Here is a 19,606-nt window from a genome sequence, read left to right on the forward strand (position 1 = left end):
AGTAAATGAAACGGCAGATAAAAATGGAATGGCAAATAGGAAATTGAACAACAAATCTAGAATGGAACAGCAATGCGTAAAATGGAACAACAATTCTGAAATGGAACAACAATCGCTATAACTGAGCCTCGCGAGCAATAATCAAACTTTATCCTATCAACTCAAATGCACTCATTGTAATTGAAAACTCCAATCTTTCATTCTCCAAGCAAATCACACAACCAACTAATGGAATAGCATTAATTACTAATTATGGAACAACATGTGAAAATCATACACACATAACACTCTGAAGAAGTAATCTGATTTAACGCCAATCATCAACAGGAATTACAATTGTGTTTCAAAATGGAACAACATGAATCCTGAATCATAAAGAACACACCTTTCAAATAATTTCCTTAACACACATACTCAGCGTAGAAGCTCTGTAACACAATGATAACAATGTTCAATTAAGTCTAATAATATTGAATCCACTCTGAAAGTATTGATAATATAATGCAGAGTCAATAGAAAGAACATTAATGAACGAATCTTAACAGAGCATGTGATGTAACTTATAAAGCATATCAGATTACCAACTAGTGACGATAAGCAAACCACGCAGAAATCAAATCGTAGTGATACAGAAGCAAGTGTCCTCCGGGGCCGGGCCCTTAGCCTCAAGGGTACACCGCTTTAAGTTAATCCAGACGCAGAGATAAGATAATCACCAAGTTTATATTAATGCATAAAACAGAAAGTACAATGAGCCAAGTTCAACGAGACTCGATGATCAAAGTTCAATCTTTAACAAGAAGTTACATAAAAGCATCATCCCCCAAGACTAACAGTGCCGTCCCTTTATATAAGGGTAACGGCGGAGATGTCTAAGCGATAAGATAAATAAAGCAGCGATCCCTCAGGATCGAAGATCCCGAGGGATTCGCCAAACTGTTAATCCTTAATCGCGTCTTTTCTCCTCCGCCGAGCTGGTGCCTTCTCCTCCTTTTCCAGACCGGTTTGCTTCAGCCTGCTTTGCCTCATTTGCACTCGGTCCTTCGTCAAAGGGACAACAGTTACCCTGTTCTTATCTTTTTCTTTGGAACAACAGCTCCTCGTTTTTACCCTTTCCTGCACAGGAGAATGACAACTATCAGCGGTTAAGTCTTGCATACTAATTCCACATATTTTATCACAATTCTCTATTGTTTTCCATATTCATGATGTAAAAGATTCACAAGTCCCACTAAAAAGCCACTGAAATGATCATTAAAAACATACCTTTTTAGTACTCCACACACCCCCCTGCTTACCCTATTTCATGCCCTCATGAAAATGTTGTAGTTGACATGCAAAGTAGTGAGAGAATAGGCTGGAGAAGGAATCTCATGCGGAGGCCTACAGCCATGGTGAGTGACTAGGTAGTCAAAGAACTGGCCTGTTTGACCCTCAGGCATCTCATATAGGGCTTGATATCCGGGTGCAGGGTGCCAGATAATTGGACTGCGGAATCTATATCCTAACCAGGATGGCCCTGCCCTCAAAATGCTTTCGCCATAGAGGTTCAAACGATTGGCAGCTAATTGAAAATTCTCATACTTAAATGGCTCCCTGAGCTGGATGTTTGGATTAGAGATTCGGTATTGGAATTTGGCTGCATCAATGGCGAGGTCTTTGATAGAAAGAAAATATTCTAAACTTTGTCGAATGAGTGCCTCGTGCATGGGTCCTAACGTTTCGATGACACCCGGAGTTCTCATAAGGTTTCTATGTGCTTTCCATAACCGTACTGGGTCCCTAGGCTCAGCCCTTACCCACAAGTCTAGGCCATTTTCCTGTCTCTGGAAAGTGTTATAGGCTTTGAGCCATTTAATCTAATTAACCCTGAATGAGATGAATGCTTGCAATTGAATGTCCCCAACAAAAGGGCCAGGGTTCAACTCAATCTCCTGATCTAGCACAAGGTTATGCAAATACAATTCACATAGCAATCTCTAGATCTTCACCCCATAATGTTTACAAAAATCTATAAAATCATTGACAGTGTTAATTTGTATCGGGGCACCTGCTTTAATAGCCTTTATTTTTAATTGTAAGTATCGTTCCAATAAAAGCAAAGCATAGTTTCTGGCAGGGGCCCTACATGCTAAAACGTCATTGTATAAAGAACACAAGGTATCCATCTGTTTGATAACGGTATCTAGCCTACGGGTTACCTTTGCAACTTTCTCCTGTTCCTTTTGCCACCCTTCAAAGGCCTGGCTTTCGGATTGGTTGACGTTACTTAGTTGTCGTTGGAGTTCTTCATACTTCTTACGAGAGACTGTTTGCTCTCTAATCCTCTCCATTTCTTGCTGAGCCTGTTTCAATCCCTTGTGCAAGGTCCTCGTCTTTGGATCTCTTTTCCATGCATCAGTGGAGGCCGGGAGTTTTACCTGAACTTTCTTATTGCGTTGTTTCGAGTTCAGAACCCTTATCACCCCTGAGGGTGGTGCCTCTGTTTGAATCTCCTTGTTTTCCTTTTCTTTTTTAACACGAATACCAGCTTGCAGCTGTTCCTTTTCGAATGGAACAGCAGTCTGTCCCTCAACATCATTTGGAACAACAGTTGGGCCTTCAGCTTCATTTGGAATAGCAGTTGGACCTTCAGCTTCATTCGAAACAGCAGTTGGATTTTCAGCAGGGTTTTGATCAACAGAGCGATTTTTAGTCCTCCGCCATTTTATCCTACGGATTCTTACTGCAGTGGTCATCTTTTTCTTCTCGGCGGTCTTCCTTGTCCTCTGCCTCGCTTTCAGGATCCTGATCTGCTGGTGGAGCTCGGCTATTATGCTCAATAACCTGCGCTGTTCCTTTCATAATTCTCTAATTTCCAATGTTTTATTAGAACGAACAGCAGGCTTTTTGCTGCATTTTGGGCCGTGACTAGTCCCTGGATCTTTCTCCTGGGGTGCTTCTTCACTGTTTTGTGCTGGCTGTTCTGGGGTAAGAGCCCTAACTGGTTCCGTGGCTTCGCTTTCTATCCTCACTTCCTCTGGAATTTCCTCTGGAATTTCCTCTGGTGCCGTGGGAACAGATTGTTCCCTCTCAGTGTCTCCTATCTCCTTTTCATCATGAATAGGCAGATTTCCTTCCTCTGCCTCTTCTACATGTGGTTTTTCAGGTGCATCTTCTTCCTGGGGTTCGTCGCAGAGGTATGATGGAGTGGAAGGTTGGCCATACTCACCCATATTGGCCAAGATAGCGGCCAATTCCTCTTCTCCTACTGGGTCCTGTGGTGGGCTACCTACCTGCTGTCCCATTTCCTCCTCCTGCTTGGATTGTCCATCTTCTGCCTCAGGATGCTCAGCTTCCATTTCAAGATGCTCAGCTTCTGTCTCAGGAGGCTTAGCTTCTGTCTCAGGAGGCTCAACTTCTGCTTTCGAATGCTCAGCTTCTTCGTCATTTTCCTCTTCGGATTGCTCAGCCTCCTCGGCCTCTCCTTCCTTTTCTCCTTCGACTTGTTCTTCTTCTATTTCTGGTCGTGAGGGTTGCTCGTCCTCAATTACCACTGGCTGGCTGGTGCTTTCCTGGAGTTTTTCCAGCCTTCCTCTTATCCGGGCTAACCGGACTAATTTTCTGCGTTTCTTTGGCTGTTCCGGTGTATCAGTGTCATGCTTACGCTTTGCTGATTCCTGGCGTGTTTCTGGTCGTTCGGATGTGCTTGCAACATGTTTTTGTTTTCTTAATTCTCTGCATTTTTCCGGACGTTCTGGTGTGCTTAGAGTATGTTTACGTTTTGGGGAAGGTGCTGTCGCTCTCCCCTCAATTATTGCAATTAATTCTTCCAGCTGCTTTGCTGCTGGGTGAGGCTATGACTAACTATTAGTCGGATTAATCCATGGTGGCTGACAACTGACTCTACATGCTGTGCCTTTTTCAGGCTTCGTGCGACGTCATGGAGTAAAGAATTCAAAAGTGCAGGAAGATTTACAGAGCATTTCTGCTTTAAAACAACTAAGAGTTTAATGTGTCGTGGCCTTACCATGTCTTTTCTCCCCTCGCAGGTGATGTAGCTTTGCACTGTTCTTGCTAATTCTGCCCAGGGTTCTCCTAGCGTTGCTGGTAGAACTCCCTTCCCTTTAATTGTTAAGCTCTAGCCTTTGTCCTGGAAAATTTCCATGATCTTCTGGAGTCTTTCCTTCTTTAATGTCCATACAGGTCCGGTGGCTGGTAGTCCCGAGACTTCTGCAATTATATCGTCGGTGACCGCTATCCGCTTCCCCTGCACCGTGGAGTGATCCTCCTACAGGTTCTGCAGAAATTCCATCGCCACTGTTTCATTGGACTCCTGCAGGCGACTGAGATAAGTCAGCCATCCTCCTCTTTCCAGGATCTCCCGAGCAGCAGCGGAGACTGTCAACTCCTGTGGTTTGCTTCGAATTACCCTGCCTCCCATGGTTTCACTGTGGATTCTGAATGGAACAACAACTGCTTGTGCTGTTTGAAGCACAGAGAGGGTAGTAATCGTCGGATTTAGAAAAACACAGAGTATGCAACAGAAATGACTTATGAACAGCAACTTGTATAGAAAAAAATAGAAATGTCATGCCGTTAAACCGTGCCATTTCCTGGTACACTATCTTTCCCGAATAGTGAGCTGACACATAACCCGGGGAATAATGAGGTTAACCTCCCCCCACAATGCGATAGGCTGCCCCAGCCGTCAAAGAAAGGAGCGGCACCCGATCTGTAACCAAGTCATAAAGGAACAACGTATGAAAATATGCCATGTTTAGAAAAACAACAGATTAGCGAAATCGAGGCGTAAAGTTAGATCGCGTATTACGTAAGAGGCTGCTGTGATATGATGCGAGGTCGGGAGATAGGACGTCTGTTGTACTTGCCAAATCTCAAGTGGTCATTGTCACCTCCTTTGCCATGATTGGTGTAATAAATGTTCATGCGATATATAAGTCGGGAAATAATGTATGATTAGTGCCTAGGATATAAGAAACAAAAGAGTATTAGTATCCTACCTATTGGTGTAATTAATGTGACTTCGATACCATTAACAGTGCTCTGCTGCCGACAGGTGTCCATAACCTTGGCAGAGCTATTTATTTCACCCCCGGAACCATGATCCTTTATGTGCATATTAAGGAATGTGATGTCAAAGTGTAGGCCATTATGGTGGCTTGGTAACCAGTTAGTCATAATGCCATTCACGAGGAGGGGGCGAAGAGTGGGCAGGCCGGCTCGTGATGAGACCTCCTGTTCCATGGTTTGTTTATTTTCTATACCTTTTGGACCATATCCCTGGTGTGGTGGCCATAGTGGGAATGCCACTTCGCTTCCATCCTCATGATCATGGTAGGCTGGCTCTTGATGAGACCCCCTATCCTGCATTTGACAATTTATAATTCATTTGCTTTTTCTTTCTCTTTTTTTCATAAAGCACTTTTCCTTATATATCCACAAAGGGTGGTTCAACACTCCTTAAGAGTAGGAATGGTGGAAGAAGTCTTATCATCTCAATAGGAGGATATAAACCCTTTGCTCTTATTCCTGAACAAAAATCAAAGGGAATTAAAAAAATAATGGCATGATAAAGATAACCAATCAGGGCAAAATTAGTAAGACAATGACAACAAAAGATAAGTATATCCTTCCTTCTGTCCTCTTACCAATACATAGCCTTATAAAGATAGTGATTTATAATTGCCTGATTTCAGTATGTTGTGATTTTGTATTCATTGCATAAGTGCATCGCTTGTCTCTAAAAGACTTTGAAAGAATAGGGGCAAGAGGCATCCTCAAACTTGGACCAACAAGAGGGATAAGCTGTTTCACAAAGAGAGAAAAATTATGCTAGAACAATAAAGGAGCATAGGTGCAAATGCCGTTCCCTTTGAAAAAGGAACAACAGAACACAACAATGCCATTCCTTTTGAAAAAGGAACAACAAAACACACCAATGGCGTTCCTTTTGAAAAAGGAACAGCAAAAATCAAAATGTTGTTCCTTTTAGAAAAGGAACAGCAAGACAAGCGAACGCCGTTCCTTTGAAAAAGGAACAGCAAAAATCAAGAGTGTTGTTCCTTTTGAAAAGGAACAACAGAAAAACCAAAAGTGCCGTTCCTTTTGAAGAGGAACAACAAAAAAATCAAAAGTGTTGTTCCTTTTGAAAAGGAATAGTAGAAAAATCAAAAGTGTTGTTCCTTTTGAAAAGGAACAACAGAAAAATCAAAAGTGCTGTTCCTTTTGAAAAGGAACAGCAGAAAAATCAAAAGTGTTGTTCCTTTTGAAAAGGAACAGCAGAAAAATCAAAAGTGTTGTTCCTTTTGAAAAGGAACAGTAGAAACATGCAAATGCCATTCATTTCAGGAACGACAAAAAAAATTGAAATCTATATGTGCACAAACAAGTTTGAAGAAAAGAAATTATGTACAAATTGTGAAAAGAAATGAATTCCTTAATGAATTACAGGTGAGGAAGATTTCTCTTCCTCTCCTAAAATCTCCATATCAGCGTCTCTGCGTAGCTGTTGGCAGAAGGATTCCCGAGTGAGTGGTTTACGATAGAAACGAAGTCGGTGGCCATTCACTTTGAAGGTATATCTAGAACCGTCAATGGTGATTAAAGTGATGGTCCCATTGTCAAGTACCTTCTGGATTTTGTATGGTCCTGTTGAGGCCCCGAAAATCGTTGCAACAACATTGGGGAAACCACCCGGTCCGGACCTTAGTACAGCTCCTTTTCCGTTTGGAATAGTGGCTCCGACTGGGGATAATGGGACCAGTTTCCCAAGAATTATAAGTAAACGGGATGGATGAGTGACTTATGATATATGATGGTGATAAGCGAACAACTAAAACTATTGGCGAAATATACTAACTATAATCTAATCCCGGGACTTATCAATTTTTAAAGCGTAGCGTTTGATAATCTGTGCTTTAAGGCAGGCATATAGATGACTCTAACGCTAAAGCATAGATGTTTAAACCATTTAAGATAGCTCTGCATAATTAGTTATGCAGAGCGATAATAGCGAATTACTACACTTTGTCATTCATATCATTGCTACATGCATGATTAAAAGAGAGGGCATATCGCAAAACATCCAATAGTGGAACGAAATGAAGATTTGCTGTTACAGCGCATACATGTATTCAACAATAGCAAAAATAATAACACAACAATTCATATAAGAGGAAAGAACACAGATGCAGATAAAAGTACCATGTAAGTTGCTTAACAATCCAGTATATTAATCGCTATGTCGCAGTCCTTCCTTCAAACCAGAAAGCATTCCAAACAAGAGACAATAGTGCGCAATTGTATAAAACAACCTTCTCGTTAATTTAAGAACTATCGGTCGAGTTTCACAAAAGAATATAGGCTGAAGCACAGTAATGCAAACTTCAGCCATAAATCTATTACAAAATTTTACGACCCTTTCCAAAACAATGAAAGGGTCTATAAATACTAAGCTAATCTAAATATCTAAGAAACTGAAAAGCTATTAAATTGGCATCAATAAATATTTCTTCCATCTTCCTTGGCGATCTGGCAGTCGGTGGCAATGCTTCATCAGGTGGCCTCTTTGCCTTTAAACCTTAGCTGACATATCGCCAGCATTGGCTCTACTTCTGGTGGAGTGTTGAGACGCGAAGTGAGCTGGGCATCATATGTGGCATCCTGAATGTCGGGGATTAGGCATCCGAGAGCATCTGTTAAACACTTGAGAGCCGACCTTTGAGTATGTGGCTTGATTAGAAAGAGCCAATATGCCTCAGAGGTTAAAGTATTTACTCCAGCGATTAACCTTCCCTGTTCCTCCAAGTCATGATAACTTGTTTGTTCAATCATGTTTGCTGTTGTTATGCTTCCAGGTGTGCACTGCGAGATCATGTTTGCCAAATAGAGTGTGTTATTGACTAAATCAATCATATTGCTGGCAATCATTTTACACCTTGAAGCTGCCCTTTGCGCTTTCATCACCTGAGTGTTCCATTCCATGAAGAGTATGTCCTTGTACGTTTCATAGATCCTGGGCAAATTCGCCGCTTTCCCCACATCAGAATCTTGCCAATCAAGATATCCGGCTATGGTTTCTTCGGCCTGATCTAGCTCATTTCTGGCTTTCTCTATCTGCTGACATACTGGTGTAGATATTTCGCATAATGGCTCAGCCTCAGTAAGTTTTCGGCATAGGAGTCTAATCTGAGATATTAATGCGCTATTTATTTGAGCTGCCTCTGCTATGAAATCCTCCACTTTCTGGGTGCCCTTGATGTCTTCGAGCTGTGCTAATAGTTGAGCTATTTGCTCATCTTTTGATTTCATCATCAGCTCATTTGCCGTTCTCAACTGTGACAATGCCTCCGACAATTCTTTCTGCTTCTGGATTGCGCTCTGGTCTATCCTCTGCTTTTCGGCCTGCAGTTGCTGGGTTAATACATTGTTCTCTTGCTGTTGTGCCAGCAACTGGTCTTCTACTTGCGCTGCCTTGTTTTTCGCCTCGGTTACTTCTGCCTGTAATGCATAAATCTCCTGGTCCTTAGTCTTCAATAGAAGACTTACCTCCGATGCCTTGTCAATAGTTGTTGCAGAATAAGCTCCCGCATACTGCGACAGCTTTGTTAGATCATCGGAGGGATCGAATTCCTCCTTCCAGACTACATTGCCCGTGACTGTTTGCTCAGGAAAGATAGAAGGTTGATCAAGCCTTCGTCTCTTCCTTGAGCGCTTAACAACGGCTTTATGCTTTGGGCTGTAGAAAACATCCAGGGGAGGAATATCTTCCACCTGGAGCACAATTTGATCGGAAGGGTCTTTAGTAATTACTTCAACATCCTTTGAAATGGGTGGGCCGCTGGTTCTGCTTAGAACCTGAGAAGAAGTGGTATCTGGTGCATCGCTTGTCTTAGAGGTGTCTGTGTCTTTGGAGCCTTCCTTTCCACTGATAATGGAATCGAATTGGTTCCATTGTTTAAGCAATTCAGGATCAATGGAGGTCTGTTTATGTTGCTCTGTGTGGGATTTGCTCCGCTCTTTTTCTTGTTCTAACCTCTGCTGCTCCTCTAGTCCTTTTCGCTGCTGCTCCTCTAACTCTTTTCTTTGTCTCTCTTCTTGCTCCCTTTTCTGCCTATCTGCCAATTCCTTTTTCTGCCTATCTGCCAGTTCTTTCTTTTGTTTCTCCTCTTCTTCCTTCTTCCTCTGTTCCTCTATCTCTTTCTGCTTTCTCTGTTCTTGATCCTTCTGCGCCTTTTGCTGTTTTTCTATCTGCTCCTTCTTCTGCCTCTCAGCTTGCTCTTTTCTTTGCTTTTCTGCCTGCAGCTTCTTTTGCCTTTCCTCCCGTTGTTTCTTTTGTTCCTTAGTTGTAACAGGAGTTTGGCTCGTCTGTTGCCGACCAGGCTCGCTTGAGGAAGACGCTGGGGTTGTTGTCAATAAATCTAGAGGCAGAGTTTGCAACCTCTGCTCTCTAAGTTTATTGAACTCAGTTAACGTCTCATCATTATATCGCATTCTAGCAAGCTCTTTGGCCTGGCTTATTTTATCGGCGGCGACGAACAGGTCATCAAACATATCCTCTTGATGGTCAACTTTTGTTAATTTGGCCTGTTCTAGGGCAGTGTAGGCAGTTTTATTTGGATCATAGAGTCTGCTTGGGATAGTGGCCAGGGATAAAGCTTGCATCTTTGTTGCCTCTTTTTCTGCATGCTTGAGATCATGCAGAGTAAAAACACCAATTCTCAAGGGAAAAGAGGGCCAGCCCCTCTTCTTTTCTTTCTTGAGAGTTTGTGTGACACTCTTGGCCATAATCTGGTAGGAGATTTCTCGGGCCAACAATTTGTCTGGAACATATAAAGGAAGAACATGCGGCTTGGCTTGGCTCCCGAAAACCCTAACATAGGTAAAATGCTCTTCTCCGAACCAACTTGCCACAGCTGGTAAGTCGAAGGAAGCCAGATAAGAGATTTTGGGAATAGGCCGATCAAAAATGGAATAATGAATGGGAACCATAAAACCATTGCAAATTTGATACAGATGGTCCTTGTAAGAGGACTTCCACAATTTCTGGTGGTACAAATGAATGGGTGAGGGGTCTTGGGTGGTCCACCTCCAACCGAGGATGGGAAACTCAGAATTAAAACACAAAGTATCCATAATGTAAGCACTATAATAAAATGGTGGGATTTTCCTTTCGGTGACTACGGATTTGGCTCTAAAGTCACGAACAGCTACGGCCAACTTATCAGAAAGAATGGTGGCCCAATCCATGATTATACTATTAACAGCTGCTTCCATCAGGGGAACCATTTCTATGTCGAAATTAGCAGAGTCATGTAAGCCCCATAGTCTACACATCATAATCCCCGCATAGCAATAGGGAGAAGCCAAAGAATCGACGGAGTACTTACCCGAGCTTTCGTGCTTGTGTTTGGCCGGATTCTGCCTCCAATCCCGGATGGGTTCAGATTGTACTTCATTTTCGGCTGCAAATTTCTCCACGAAGGCTTTGTTATAGATTTTCTCTGGCTTAGGCAAATGATACATTTGCCTTAGGTGCTCTGGCTTGAATGACCCGAAAATCCTTCCATCCCTTGTGTGAAACGTTCTATCGATGATTGGAATTTCCTCAATTGCCCAGCGCACTACATCAGTGTAGGGAAGGACCTGCTCTCTGGCTGCTATCCTGTGAAGAAAGGAGTCGGCCAAGTCTTTGAGAGTAGCATCGGACTTCTTTAGTACATCCACACTAGCCTCTGTCACTATCACTTTCGGTTGCTCAGCCTCTAATAGATTATATGTGCCCTGCCATGAAGTCCTGGTGAGACCAGTGCACGTAGTGTCTGAAATTAGGCCTTTCTTCTTATCTGCGGCAGCTTGTCCTGCAACAGATGTAGCAGCGGAGCCCGCAGTCCTCTTGGATTTCTTCCCCATCATGCTCAGGCTTCTCTCGACAGATGAATTCTACACAAATGCAAGAGAAATCGTAACAAGGAAATAACAATGAAAATCCATAACGGGAAAGATATATCATTTGAAGCGTGGTGAGATTAATTCTCAAAAGTGGCTGCGGATCCAATCACTGGGAAGATATTGCAGATGCATTAATGGTGATTTAAGGCCTGCTACCCATTAAATGACTATTACACCGTTATCCGGCTGAATGACCCCCTTAAGCGTGCAACAGATATTTTGGCGGTTAAACGCAAGTGTTCGTTAATCGAAGGGGCAAAGTTTTAAATACACATGCATTACCTTATCCCTGCATTTAACGGCATTTTTAAATTTGCGCTTTATCAACCGGATATCAATATAACTTTAAGGCTTCAAGCGATGACTTTTTGAGAATGCCGACCGCCGATGAGCGATATCGCATCGCATCGGGGAATAGATGCTACACAATCATTAGGAAAAGATCCTGCCGAGTGCCGATTGCGACATCGCATCGGACTAGCGCGTGGAAACATTACAAAGTGCATATAAAGTGATTTGCCGATTTCCGATTGCGATATTACATCGCATCGGGGGTAAGACCAGAGCGTCTTATCAAAGTGCAAGGGATTCTGCCGACGGCCGATAGCGATATCGCATCGGGTCTGGGTTTATAACTTAAAGCGTTTTTTCCCACATGAGGCAGCGCCGATAGCCGATCGCTGATATCGCGTCGCGTCGGGGCGTGAGTTATGTGCCCTTATTAGGTGTGCAAGGAATATCGCTGACCATCGACAGCTAATCGCATCGGCGGAGAACAAGGTGCCGTTTTAATGTATTTCTCAAATCATTGCGATATGCGATCTTGCGATCGCTTTATCGCAATAACAAAAGATTGTTTTATTATTGGAACACTATTATTCAAAAAGGCTTAAATACATAAACTCATTTTGATTATCATACCTTTTTGAACACAAAAGCATTGATGCCAATTAAATTTTAAAAGAGACCCATTCCATATGTTAATTTTTTGTGTGAATGAAAATGTTATGAAATGGGGGGTTGTTGTAGAGCACAACAATTGGCGATTCGCTGGAAGAACCAGTTATCTCTGAAACTAATACAAACACTTAAGCTTTTCCAAAATAGAAACTCAATCAGAAGGGGAAACTTCTAATATAACTGGATATTCATGCGTTCTGAACAAAGTGAACTTATTATGTTAACTTCTTCCCATTTAGTTTCAAGAAAATAAATACATTCTAAGTTTTTAAAATAGGCCTTTATTGGTTTATAATGATAAAACAGAAAACTTTCCCAAATCAGCTTTATAATTAACCCCTCCGTCATAGGTAGAGCCTCTGTTTCCAGCAAACGTTTATAGTCTCGATAGGGATACCTTTTAACCATAGTATTGTCCACTTTTCCATTCACATAAGAGTGTAGTTAACAGAATGAATCTAAAACATGTTCTCATATTTTATTTTTTATCTTTTTTTTCTTCTTTGTCATTGATAAGATAAAAAGCCATTGTCCTGGTTTGGTGGCCAGCTGTTGACAATGCCATTCACTGGTAATAATTTAACTGAACAAGCTGGCTCGTGATGAGACCTCTTGTCTTGAAATTTCAAGCCATTACCCTGTTTTGGTAGGCAGTATTGGTAATGTCAGTCAAACTATTTTCCTATGAACATGGTAAGCAGGCTTGTAATAAGACCTCTTATCTTTAATCTTTTATATTTTAGAATTACACTCTGAGTAACCATAAACTTTAGTGAATGGGGTGAACAATCTTCTCCTTAAGAGCAAATGGATGACAGGTGAAGAGTTGAAGATGCTGAAAATGGGTTAGTTTCTATCTTAAAATGGATAACTTTTGGAGACCAGTTTTGAAAACAGAAAATGATTCACAGAACTTTTACATCATGAGAAGAGTCTTCAAAAGTTAGATTGTAGTTTCAGAACACAAGGATATCTAATTTCCTAAAAATTATTCCTTTTGATTGAGGGTTCTACTATCTAAAAGCAAATATTCTTATTATTTTTGTGAGACAGCTTCTTCAAACACAGCAAAAGGTCAATGGGGATACTCTACAGTTTTATTTCCTACCAATCCTACAAACTACACAAATCTACAAAGAGGAGAAGGGATTACCTTCTCAATTAAAGAATTTCTTCAAGATCAGGCCATTAACAGGGAGAGAATCTCTCAACCCTGATAATTCTTGCAATATAAAGGTTGAATGGCCTATCTTCTCACAGATCTGAAATGGTCCAAGCCACATTTTCTGAAATTTGGTATGCTTACCTTTATCTTCATGGGCCTTGTCCCATTTGAGAACTAAGTCACCAACTTGAAACTGTTTGGAACCGGATGAGGCTGAGTCAAAGGATGCTTTGATGATTTGTTGATGTTTGGCATGAGTGATTCTGGCTTTTTCCCTTTCTTCTTCTAATTTGAGAATTTGGTCATGTCTAAGTTGGATAGAAGAAGAAGGAGTCTCTTCAATGTACTGTACTAGGGCTAAGGAGGGTAGAACAAGATTCGTAGGCAATACTGCTTCTTTTCCATATACCAGATTAAATGGGGAGGAACCTATAGAAGCCTTTTGTGTTATTCTATCAACCCATAATGCAAACACTAAAGATTTGTGCTAGTTTCTATGATTCTGATCAACAGTTCGCTTAATGATTTTGATGAGATTCTTATTAGTAGATTCAGCTAAACCATTTCCCTGGGGATAATAATTAGCAAAATACTTCAGTTTAAACCCCCTCTTAATAGTGAAATCATATATAGAATTTCCTAAGAAATAGGAAGCATTATAAAAAACGAGATCGTTTGGGACACCAAACTTGGTAATGATGAATTGGTCTATGAACTCGATGATTGCCTCTGAATTTGCTGCCTTCAAAGGAATAGCCTCCACCCATTTAGTAAAATAATCGGTAGCAGTGAGGATATACCTATGTTGTTTGGAAGATGGTGGAGTAATTTCCCCGATGATATCTAATCCCCATTGTTCAAATGGCTGTTCAATGTTGACAGGTTGCAGAGGGAAAGCTGATTTCCGTTGTCTTCCACTAGAAGTTTGGCAATTGAAACATTTTCTTACGTATTCATGAGCATCTCTAAACAGAGTAGGCCAATAATATCCAGCATGAATAACTTTGTGAGCTGTTGTGTCTGCTCCAAAATGTCCTCCTGCTGGTCCATCATGTAGCTCCTGCAAAACCTTTTGAGCTTCAGGTTTCTCAAGACATCTTAACAGGATAGAATCATAATTTTGTCTAAAAAGCACATCATCAATAAGAGTGAAATTCTTTGCTTTTAACCTAATGGCCCTTTTATTTTTGTAAGATAAATTTGGAGGAGCATAACCGTTCTTCAAATAAAATATTAAATCTGCATATTGAGATTCAGAATCAGTGACACTTATCTGATTGATTGATTCAGTCTGATCCATATCGCTTGATTCAGGAATGTTTGATGCTCCTGCCAATATCCTGCAAAAACCTTGGCCCCTAACAATCTTTGCTGGCTTTATTTCTAAGTCATATTCTTGAAGCGCTGTGACCCAATTGGCCCTTCTTTCACCCAGTTCTTTTTGAATTAATAGTTGCCTTACCGCTGGGAAAGGGACTATAACTTTTGTGTGAGTTTTCAAAAGGAAGGGTATGTAATGTTTGACTGCTTTGAATACAGCAAAGGCTTGTTTCTCCACATTGGAATAATTTAATTTGGCACCCTGAAGGTTTGAGCTAAAAAATGAAATGGGTGCTTCCAAGTTGTTGTCATTCGGTTGTGTGAGTACAGCAGCATATGAAGAGTTGGATGCGATAGTATACAATGTAAAATGATTAGAGAAATTTGGAGTATTTAAAGAAGGGGCGTTGATTATCGATTGCTTAATCAAATCAAAAGCTTCTTTTTCTACCGATCCCCACTTAAAGACTGAATTCTTCCTAATCATCGTTTGAAGTGGCAAAATAACTTGAGAAAAATCCGGAACAAACCTTTTAACGAAATTGATCTGGCCTAAAAATGACTGCATTGATTTCTTGTTGTGGGGAAATGGGATTTCAGAAATTTCTTTGATTCGATCGAGATCAATGTAAATGCCATGTTTGGATACGATAAAGCCCAAGAGCTTCCCTTGATCAAGAGCAAAGAATGACTTTTTCGGGTTCAGAGAAATACCATATCTTTTGCAGCGTTGAAAAATCTGATTTAAGTCGTGCAAATGATTAGATCTCTCTTTAGAGAATACAGTTATGTCGTCTAGATAGACCACCACTGTTCTGTTAATTAACCCTCTAAAAGCTGTATCCATAGCTCTTTGGAAAGTTGCTCCTGCATTTATTAGTCCAAAAGGCATTTTCTGATATGCATAAGTTCCCCATTTTGTTCTAAATGTAGTTTTAAGCTGGTCATCAGGATGAACCAGAACTTGATTGTACCCTGAAAAACCATCTAGAAAGGACATCAATTCAGAGCCTGCCACTGATTGGAGAATTTGCTCCATAGTAGGCAATGGGAAATTGTCTTTTAAGCTTTCTTTGTTCAAGTTTCTGAAATCAATACAAATGCAAATGTCACCATTTCTGACTGGCACCATATTAGAGACCCAATTTGAATGTTGGACCGGAAAAATAATCTTGGCTTTCAAGAGCTTGTTAAGCTCCGACTTTATCTGGCTCTCCAAATTTGGATGTATTTTTCTTAACTTTTGCTGAATCGGTTTCTGATCCGGAAGCATGGGAATGGTATGTTGGATAATAGACGTATCATAAGTCTTCAGATCATCGTATTTCCAAGCAAAAACTTGTTTATTCTTCCTTAACAGTTTAATGAATGCTTCTTTTTCCTCTAAAGAAAGTCCTAATCCTAAGTTCACATTTTGAGGAGCTTGCTCAGTTCCCAAATTAATCAACTCAAACCTTAGGGTAGAGCTTTGGATCTTTGTATTGGTTACAGGTTTAAATCTGTCTTTGATATCATAAAGATCTTCTAGCTTTACCACAGGCTTAGGAATTGAATTTTCCAGAGGTGTTTCTTTCATTTGGGAATCATGCTCATCTTCTTCAATGATTTGATTATCATAAGACTTCTCAGAAGTTAAAAATTGCAAAATATCATCATCATGATTAAATACTCTCCAATTAGTGACATTATCAGGGATTGAAGGCCTAAAAAGTAATTCTATAGAAAATCTATCAAGGCTGTAGTCTTCAGAAGGTAGAAGCTTAGAAGCTACATTGGCTAGTAGGTCTGCTGCCGAATTCTGGGATCGAGGAATGGAAGAAATGTTGAATGCTGAAAAGTGTGAGGTAAGATCCTGTACTAGCAATTGATAATGCTTGAGGTGACTTGAAAGACAATTAATTGCATTCCTCACCTGTTTGACAATGATTTCTGAATCGCCGAATACTTTTAGATATCGCACTTCAAGGCCGATTGCTTTATATAATCCCTGGAATAAAGCTTCATATTCGGCTGTGTTAATAGTGCACTCAAATTCTAACCTACAAGACAGCATTGTCTTTTCTCCTTGCGGACTAACCAAAATGCAACCTTCTCCTGAGCCTTCACTGGACTTAGAGCCATCAAAATATAAAGACCAAAATAAAGGAGTATTAACAAAAATATCTACATTTTTATCAGCATCACTAAAACATCTGGACTTATCAATTTGTGAAAAATTTTCAATCTGAGATGTAGAATGATTGACTGAAAAAGGAGATGGTTGGGCAACAAAGTTGCCAAAGAATGATTCTGATGAATAGTTCCCCAAAATGTTGTTGTTGAATGCCACAGGTTGGTTTTCTTGCTCAAATTCAGTAACTGTGTGGGTCATATGCTTCTCTCGATCGATCCTTATTTGATTTGGCTTTCCCTTGTAGGGAAGCCACATATGTGACCAATCTGTGGAAATATACCCATGCAGTTTTTCGGACCAATCTCTGCTCAAAATTAAACCATAAAATTCAGGTATGTCGGCAATTAATATGTCAATCCTCTGTACAATCCTGGGGTCGGCAGACAACCTGATGGTTACAGAATTAATCTCTCCCACAACCTGTACTTTAGTTCTGTCCAACTGTACAATATGGATGGCAGACTTCTGGGGTTCTATGTTCAGTTTAGAACAAACTGAAGCTGGCATTATATTAGATGATGCCCCAGAGTCAATTAAACAGTTGTGCAGATTTCTGTTATATATCTCATAGGTCAAAAGAAAGGGAGGAGTATGGAATTTGATCTGTCCCCTATCAGAACTGAATCGGTAGCTTCAACCATACCTGCAGGAGGCTGGCCTGAATCATTGGCAGCTCTTGCACTGGGAAGGGGAGTAGAGGGAACTGCATTTAATTCTTTAAGAAGTAATTTTTGTTGATGCTTTAATTTGCTAAGCTCAAACATGGTTATATTTGCCTTAGTTTTCTTCATGTCATCAACAATGTTATATTCCATTGAATCGGATACCACTAATGTCTTGGATGTTGAAGGAGAATTAGAAGTTGAAGGCTGGTTTTGGGGAACTACTACAGGCGACTTCTTTGGTGGGGCTTTTTCCTTTGCTGTAGCAGCACCTGCGCTCCTCTTCTTTGAAGTTGCCTGGGCAGGTTCAGAAGTACTTTTACTTCTTGTAGTAACCGGAAAGGCTTCTTCTTCATTCTCGGTATCAGAGTTTGGGAGTATAAAATCCCACATTCCGTGGCATTCAGCTATTTCTTCTTCATCATCGGTTTGTGAAGTTGTTTCCTCTTCCTCTTCTTCTTGCTCTGAATCTGCGTTAGATATAACATTGGGCGGCTTTGATTCAGTTTTCTTATAAGTTCTAAATGGTCTTTTGTTTGAGGTTTTGGCCACCTACTTCTTTATCTCGACCATTTCGTTAGACAATGTTTTAAGGACCTTTTGTAAACCTTCCATGTCATACGGGTCCTTTGGGGTTTTCTTCTTGGAATCTTCTTTAAATGAGACTTTTTTAGCTTTTCTATCTTCCAAAGCAGCTTTCTTTTCTAGAGCATTGATGCGCTTTTCAACAGCAAGTGCTTCTCTCATGTTTTCAGCTAAGGTAGGTTTCCCAGCCCTGTCTACAAAAATAGCTATGTTGGCAGGTAGGGAAGTAATATACCATTCGCTTCAGATTTGTTCACTTGGTTTAGAAGCGGTAGGGATTTTATTCAGGAGTTTATTAAATCTGGCATTAAACTCCTTTATTGGTTCCCTGTGCTCTATTCTCATATTGGAGAGGTCGTTTATTAAAGTAGCTAAGGACCTATCATCTCCATATTTGGTAAGAAACTACTCTTGGCATGTGTTCCAACTGGTAATTGAACCAGAAGGTAAGGAAAAGTACCAGGATCCTGCTGATCCTTGTAAGGTGTAGGGGAAGAGTCTTACAACAACATCCTGCTCTGTCACTCCTTTTAAGTTAACTGCTAACATAAAATTGTTGATGTGTTCTTCAGCCTGGGTCCCGTCATCTGGATTAAATTTGGGCAGCCATTTTTCAGGAGCATCTGGTAGATCATGCAATGGTGCAGGCATGTTGACTGCTCCTGGCCTAGTCCATGGGTCTGCCATTATGATAGCGACAGTGGTTGACACTACTGTTTGGATTCCAGATGTATGGGAAGGGATCAAAGATGAGGAGTGAATAGGTTGGGATATTGAGGCTTCTGATACCTGATGGGCGACAATTTGTAATGGGGGAGTGGATGGTTGACCTCGCAGAGGAGAAAATGCAATGGAGGACGTGGATGAAAGCTCTTCACTATCAGATCCTTCAGTAATTTTCTTCGTCCTTTTCCTTTTTGGTAAAGGAAACTCAGTGGGTTCAATACCGAGTTTTTCGCTCTGAAGTCTGGTGAGAGGGTGAGTGAGGTTGAACTGCAAAGTCGCACTGCTTTCTGATACCTCAGATTTCTGTGGTGAAATCGAGAAGCTCTGAAGTTTATGGATTAGAGACTGGACTTCAGGTGATTCAAGACTTAATTGTTCTGTGGTATGATGGGTTTGAGCAGTGGTAGTTGATTCCCCTTCTCCTTGTTTGGATACCGGCGAACCAGTATGCAAATGGGAAGGTCGAGGGGATTCGGAGGGGGAAATACTCTTGGAATGGCTTATAGGTTTGGACTTATGTGCCATTCACAGTTGAGGCCCTCCTTCTAGCGCCAAAAATGTTGAGGCCCCGAAAATCGTTGCAACAACATTGGGGAAACCACCCGGTCCGGACCTTAGTACAACTCCTTTTCCGTTTGGAATAGTGGCTCTGACTGGGGATAATGGGACCAGTTTCCCAAGAATTATAAGTAAACGGGATGGATGAGTGACTTATGATATATGATGGTGATAAGCGAACAACTAAAACTATTGGCGAAATATACTAACTATAATCTAATCCCGGGACTTATCAATTTTTAAAGCGTAGCGTTTGATAATCTGTGCTTTAAGGCAGGCATATAGATGACTCTAACGCTAAAGCATAGATGTTTAAACCATTTAAGATTGCTCTGCATAATTAGTTATGCAGAGCGATAATAACGAATTACTACACTTTGTCATTCATATCATTGCTACATGCATGATTAAAAGAGAGGGCATATCACAAAACATCCAATAGTGGAACGAAATGAAGATTTGCTGTTACAGCGCAGACATGTATTCAACAATAGAAAAAATAAT

The sequence above is a fragment of the Pinus tabuliformis genome, chromosome 5_2 (genome assembly GCF_031772625.1).
Source record: "Pinus tabuliformis cultivar Carrire ecotype Pingquan chromosome 5_2, CPIR1, whole genome shotgun sequence".
Taxonomy (NCBI): Eukaryota; Viridiplantae; Streptophyta; class Pinopsida; order Pinales; family Pinaceae; genus Pinus; species Pinus tabuliformis.